Source organism: Macrobrachium nipponense, chromosome 36 (assembly GCF_015104395.2).
Source record: "Macrobrachium nipponense isolate FS-2020 chromosome 36, ASM1510439v2, whole genome shotgun sequence".
Classification (NCBI taxonomy): domain Eukaryota; kingdom Metazoa; phylum Arthropoda; class Malacostraca; order Decapoda; family Palaemonidae; genus Macrobrachium; species Macrobrachium nipponense.
The window spans coordinates 34,813,763-34,821,262 of record NC_087220.1 but is presented as its reverse complement, the minus strand read 5'-3'; the positions used below and the strand labels follow the sequence as shown (position 1 = coordinate 34,821,262).

The following is a 7,500-nucleotide window of genomic DNA, read 5'->3' as shown; positions in this document are numbered from 1 at the left end:
CATCCTACCATACATACAAGCTGACCATCCTACACTGAATTACAAGGGGCTACAACCGTTCGGTGGTCTACACTACTTACCCAATGGACACAGGCTATTGCTTGACTACTAAGAAACAATACTCGTTTATTGACACATTGACCAGCCTCTGCAGGGTGACATTACTTTTTTCAATGATCATTTTTGGAACATTTGTTACTTGTACATTGGGACCTGCTGGGCCTAGGCTACTTCTTACTTTGGAATTACAGAAGGGCCCCCGCACAATCTTGATAAAGTTTTACCTACCAAAGTGCAGAAATATGGCATTTTCAGTTGTCCTCGGGCACGCCCATAAAGTTTGGTACTCAGTCCACAGGAACTAAAGGCTTTAAAATTATATAATTTTATGCTTACTGAAACTAGATTTGAGTGGAGCAGACCCCTGTACCCTCCTAATTGATTGCTAAAATAGGATATAAATAGGGCATAAATATTGTCCCCCAGGACCAAAATTCCAAATTTGTGACACACTGCTAGGACAAATTGTGGAGAACCTAAGGTGAGCCTATGCCATTTGGATGCATTTCTTTTCAAGCTCCATATACCAGCCCTTCAGTCGCTAAAACAAAAATGGGTCTAATTATTACGTGTGGGTGTAAAAGGAACTAGGCCTAGCTAGCCTGACCTATTTATAGGCTATCTAAACTACTTATCCAGAGGGGCTCCCCCCCAACTAATGATAGGAGACACCTATAATGCCCTACTTAACATAGGGGGCTAGACCCCTTTGAGGAAGTGAACTGGTTGCTTGGGTAAACCAATTCCTTCTAAAGCATGAACTCTTCCCCTATGCACAACAATTTTTTTTTTTTTTTTAGCATACATAATTAACATTCAATAACTGCAGTTGTGAGTAGATATTGTGAATTCTGTTTTTAAAATTGCTGTTAGTGGTTTATAGAGACGCACACGGTTCTCTCTGCTTGTATATTATTAAAACTTTGTGCCATAAAATATGCAGCATTATTGTTATATATATATATATGCTAATTATATTTATTATTTCATTCTCAGGTGTGAAGTTTCGTCGATGCCACAATTAGGATCATTCATAAGCAATCCCTTAAAAGGGACAAGCTTATGGAGTCTTTTCCATGTTTTATTGAGATTCATGGGTGGCATAATCATTCCCTTGATTCTGCAGATGCTCTTAATCAACTGAGAGTAACATCAAGTAAACCCGAGATACAATTCAAGAGATACTTTGAGCAAGGTAAAATAACACTTTTCTTGAAAGGCAGTCAAACTTAGTGTATGTTTCTTGTATTTACCTGTTTCAAAGTTTTTGTAAAAGGAATTTTACTATAATAATTATCTAGTGGAATTAAATTCAGCTAGAAAACCTCAATGTCACAAATTATAATATTGTATGTAAAATTTCACATGGTAATTTAATATTGATTATACTGAACAAATAACGTTAACTCTGCATATAATGTCACTTTAGTGCATATAGGCCTTTATAGGAATGTAGAAATTATAGTCTGTTTGTGTTTATTGATGTATAATGTTATCCCATAATTTGTTTGTGTTTATTGATGTATAATGTTATCCATAATTTCATATCCTTTTTCAGAATTCTCACTACCGGCACACATGCAACAGCTCTTTCCCTTGGAAGTCGGGAACAAATTAAGTACTGTACTTCCTAAGACATATGCTTAAGGCTGATATCACACTTTTGAGGGCTGCCCTTTTTCAAAATTTGTAGTGTTGATATATATGAAAGTAAATTAACTGCCTTACCATCTAAAACTGCAAATGGCATAACTTATGATTTATTTATATAATTAGCTACTTCAAAAAGATTTGCCTTGCATTTTTGTGCTTTTAATTCGGCATTACTCCCAGAATAGACTAACTCAAAGATGTTATTATTATACAATAAAATTAATGACTCAGTACCATGATTGGAAATGTAAGTAGTTTTCTTCGTAAATAATTCATGTTTGGGGGCCTCAAAATGTGATTTTCCTGATCACAGGATCAGTGATTGCATGTATACTAGGACAATGCAGTAATGATGTTACTGTAGTTACTATATTTTAAAATGATAAATCTTAGCCAAGTTTTGACTCTTTCCAAGGTGGCGGTGAATGCAGTAGATATTATAAGCACTGAGATCTTGATATGAAAATATGTATGTGTATCATAACTTCTATATTAAGGTTTATTTTTGTGTTGGAATGCGATTGTCAGCTAACATTAGAATATTTACAGGTATGACAACAGCGATGGCTCACAGACACCATCTTATGAAATTAGATTTGGTTGATGATTTGAGAGGACAAGCAAACAAATCTGTCAACCCATCTCTCAAATCTGTGGAATATATGCGGACCCAATGGGTAAAAGAACAACATGGTGGATTGAGCACGTTGTCTATGTTTAATGCTATCCACAAGTATGCAGCTGACAACACCCGAAGTACAGATTAAAGTTGAACACAAACGATGAACGATTCTGTGTGGTTTTGGTAACTCCCTTCATGAAGAGGGTTCATGAACATCTAAGAGAAGCCTCGGAAGTTTGAATTTTTGTGGATGCCACAGGATCTGTAGACCAACTGGAACACAGCTATCATACCTTTTATTTGTGCAGGACCAGCTGGTGCTGGTTCCTTTGCTGTGTTGTTCACATCATGCCAAGATCAAGTAACATTGACCAGAGGTTTGTAGTTTACATGAATGATTTTACTCTTTATTCTATTTTTGCGTATGTTAACTTTTTCAGAGGCATGTTAGGAAAATTTTTATGACTAAATAGTATGCTTTCCTTTCAAATACAAAATCCATGCTCACTACGAGACCCTGGGATTTTGGGGGGGAGCCACTTATGACTTATTGTATTGCATATGGGTCTGCTCCATACTTTCATCCTAATACTGCACTTCACTCTAACGACTACAGGTATTCTATCACTAGATTCCTACCTTCACTCAGAACTCTCCTAACCTCTTGAAAAATCTTTTCTAATTGTTTGACTTTGCTTTGATAGTATGTAAGTTCAGTACATACAATATATATTTTCCTAAGCAAAAATTTAATTTGTATTCCTCTTTAAGTGATACTACTTTCCTGGTGACAAGCACAGCACCTCCAAGAATTTTGTTAGTCTACTTTTTTTCCTTACTCTTCTTTGGTAAACAAAATTTAATGAAGTATTTTCATAATGTTTTACACATATACAGTACAAAATGCATTTAGTAAGAAGGTGCTTGTGCCCAACTAGGCCATTGTATATTACAGATAATGTAAATATGACGATTTAATTTATAATTCTGTTTGTTAACATCCATACAAGTAATAATATTTTCCATAAATTATATTTAATGTTCTGTTTTGTGCTTGGCAGGCTTTGGTATGATTAAGGAGATGCTAGGTGAATGTGCTTTCTGTGGCAGAGGAGCTCCACAGTCATTCATGACTGACAACTGTGAAGCTGAAAGAAAAAGTCTAGCTGCAACTTGCCCACAGCAAACCGTTTTCTTTGTATTTTCCACCTGCTCAGCAGGAATGGCGTTAGCTATTGGATTCTAAACATAGAATTCAAAAGGATAATCGTCAAGACCTTATGGCTGCCATGAAAAGTCTTGTTTATGCTAGTTCAAAAGCAGAGTTTTAATGAGGTGTGGCAGTCTCTCCAATCCTGTTCTCTCATGGCTACATATCTATTTCAAAGGTAATGTGAAATAGTCCAGTTTAGAAGCATTCAGTGCACTATTGCTTCAGCCATCTGTCCCTATAAATGTCCTTTTTTTTATAATTCATTAAAGTGTAAAGTCAGTCACCATTGTTTATAATTCAACAAGTTGGTATGAAATCCAAGGTCTTTGATCCTTTTGAATGAAGAGTTTGAACAGAATTGAAAAGAAAATTGATTCTATCACTAAGTTTACTTTTCAGATTGCAATGTTGTATGTCCTGCTGTTTAATTAACCATTTTAATTTCCTTTTGGCATATTTAAATATTTTTTAATGAGCATATTTCTTAACTTTCAGTTATGTGGCATCCTTGGTTGAAAGGAAGGAAGATTGAGCAATAGCTTTTCGAGCTGGTACATTGTTACGAGGGCACCATACAAATAATCTCTGCAAGTCAACAATGTGCATAATCAAGGATATTGTTCTCAGTAGGTAAGGATTCATAAGTACATTATACAGGTAATATTTGTCATTACATTATTTAAAGAAAGTACATATACTGATACTTACCTGAGTCTGCATGTGTTTAACTGATGCTACTTTTTTACTTTCCTCGAGAGTTGCTGAGGGTGGGTTGGAGTTGGGTTGATGTTATTACTATGAAATTTTCACAAAACTGAACTTCTCCCACTAAGCAAGTGATGACACTGCCTTGATAGTTGCCATGACCTCTTGCTGAAATTGGTCGGCTGTGATCTTAGTAGAGTGTGTATGTGTATCTCTCTCTCTCTCTCTCTCTCTCTCTCTCTCTCTCTCTGTGTGTGTGTGTGTGTTTTAGACACTACATAATAACAATAATAATAATAATAATAATAATAATAATAATAATAATAATAATAATAATAATAATGAAATATATTGGCATAAAAAATTTTGAAAAACTGCTCAATAGTATGCATATTGAAAGGAACAGGAAAGAAAAAGTGGTATCCAAATAGCTGAGAGTTGCTCCAGTTTAATTTAAAACCTCTATACTGCAATGAAAATACTATGGTTCAAAGGTCTCTGGATGTTTTTGCAGTTGAAATTTTATTGATTGATCTGGCAAACATGATTTGTCAGTAAGTGTAGAAAACTCATTTTTTATGGAAATGTCTACCTTGAAAGAGAGAGAAAAGGGACATATTTAAACCCATGCTGGCAAAATTTAAGAAAAAAAAAAATTCTGTATATATTTAAAACTATGCTGGCAAAAGTTCAGGTTAAACTGCATTAATTTTTGTAACAGATTGCCCTAGTTTTAGTTGTACTTTATCAAACAGTTTGGATTGCTGCTTCATTTTTTTTTTCAGATGCAAGGCATACAACACGGCCCAGCTACTGATGTTTATGGTTGAGATTTTCGATGTATACATGAGGCAACGATTGGTCGATGTGGCCTTGAGTAGGCGGCATGTAAAGCCAATAATCTCGACCAAGGTTGCATTAGACAGCGTTGAATTGGTTGGCAATTCTAAATATAAAGTACGGAGCGAATCTGTTCCAACCATAAAATATGATATAGACCTTGAAATTGGACTGTGCTCTTGCATGCAAGGCCAAACTGGTGCTATTTGCAAGCACCAAATTGCATGTGCCGAGTTTTAGCATGACAGCTGTGCCCCAGCAATTTTTAAGTAGGCAGTGAAAGTCGCCATCGATTAGCAGTTTTTGGCTGTTGGCCAAGAGAAGGTCCTGATGTGGCATTTTTTAGAAAGTTGGATGAGGATGGTGGGTTTGAGATCACTGGCTGGCAAGGCAGATATAAAAGAAATTGTTAGTGAGAAGACAGAAAATCTAGATATGAAAGAGGAGCCACAGGATCCAATTTCTATAACAGAGACAATTTCATCTTCAGATGATGATGATTTTGCCTCTAGAAAAATATCACATGATGTTGCAGATGCCATAGTTAGAGTCAGTGCGCGCTACGGAAATAGCGATACAGACCTAGCACTGAAGAAGTTCCTCAGGCGCCTGGATTCCGTAAAAACTGCACCCCAGTTGAAGTAGTTTGCGTGCATTGCACAGGAAGTGCAATAAGGAATGGTGGAGCTGGGCGAGGTAAGATACCCAGCCAACCTCCATCGCAAGACGCTCAACTGGCAGGCCAAGGGGAGCTGCACCGCTGTGTAAAGGCCGTCATCCGACAGGTGCTGTGTCTTCACAACCTAAACGTCCCCGTAATTTGGCTCGCAACATTTCCCGCAACGTGGCCAATGGGAAATCTCATGGCACAAATCATTAAGTGAAAAATTATTATGTTTTTTTTTATTTGGCATATATTGATTCAAATGGACTATTTTCGAATTCATATCACACTTCACAATAGTTGTTGATTAGTGTTTAAGGCAACGTATTAATTTTATGTTTATTGTAGCTCTTAAGACATGAATTATTCGATTTTTATTGTATCTGGTTGACAATGGAACTGTGCAGTTTGGAGTTAATCAACTTTGGTATGATGTACAATGTGAGTAATCTTTTGTATATAATAAACTTTTGTATAAAATAATCTTTTGTAAATAATTTGATTTTTTCACCCCTTATATTCCAAGCTATGCAGTTTGATTTAAACTTGTTTACAATAAAATATCACCAAAGGAAAGCCTTTCGTATTCGAGGCTGCAATGGTAATATGTATAATATAAGCAAAGCAATAATTTGCATAGTTTATGATATCTGCACAACAAAACCTGAGCATGGGCTTGGTTGTAAACACAGCGTAAATTGTGCTTTATTATATATCTGTGCAAATTGAACAGTTTTTTCTTATATATTTTTCTTTGACTAGAATGAATTTGCTACTCATTTCCGTCGGATATTATTAAAAGAATATGCTTTTTTTATTGCAACATAGATTTACCCTAGCAACTAAAATAAAGGTCTATATTTCCTGTCTCACACCATGTACTATACTTCCGAACATGAATTACCATCCGTATTCTAGCCTAACCTGACTAAATATGTAACATTTCAAAAACAATTGAGGTCAAAAACTACAAAACAACAATAGAAAATATATATGTATATAAGAAACAAAGAACAAATCAACTTGCAGAAGACATATATATGATCAACAGGGCAAAATTTGTGCATTTGAAGGGTACAATGGTTCCAAATAAAATTCAAAGTAACAAAATTTTAAATAAAAAAACTGCCAGCCTACTTCATGTACTAAATGCCTAAGTGTCGAGGCCAATATGAGTAGTTGAGTCATTTTGTCAATGGGTGAAGTATTACATAACGAAACAGCTGATGCCAGGGGATCATAGTCCTCCTGTCGAGGCCAATATAAGTAAAGTCATTTTTTCAACCCCCCCCGGCGTGAAGTATTACGTAAACAGAAACAGATGATGACATGGGATCATAGCCCTTCTGGTGTGTTCATTGAGTAATGTTGCCTGCCATATGCCTTGCGTATCTCGGTACTTTATTAATAATTATATTTACCAATACTATAACCTCTCACAAGATTATATTCTCAAAACTGGTGCTTCTGCATGAATTATTATGTAAAAGAAGCGGCTGATTGCCATGGCATGGCTTTCTGCGTCCTTTCATTGAGCAATGGTCCCATATGCATATCTCAGTAACTTAAAAGCATAAACGCCAGCGTAAATATTAGCTGGTACAACATATTTGATACATATTTTCTGTATACATCTATAATAACTATATTTACCAATATTAAACCTATTATATATGATTAATATAACTGGTGCTTCTGCAAGAATTAAGAAAGCGTATACGTAGTAGCGCTAGGAGGGCGGAG

The 7,500-nt window shown here is 35.6% G+C and overlaps 1 pseudogene; it reads left to right on the top strand.

The window, feature by feature from the left end:
- Positions 1-302: 302 nt before the first annotated feature.
- Positions 303-3,666, top strand: LOC135203399 (uncharacterized; annotated as a pseudogene).
- Positions 3,667-7,500: the final 3,834 nt, after the last annotated feature.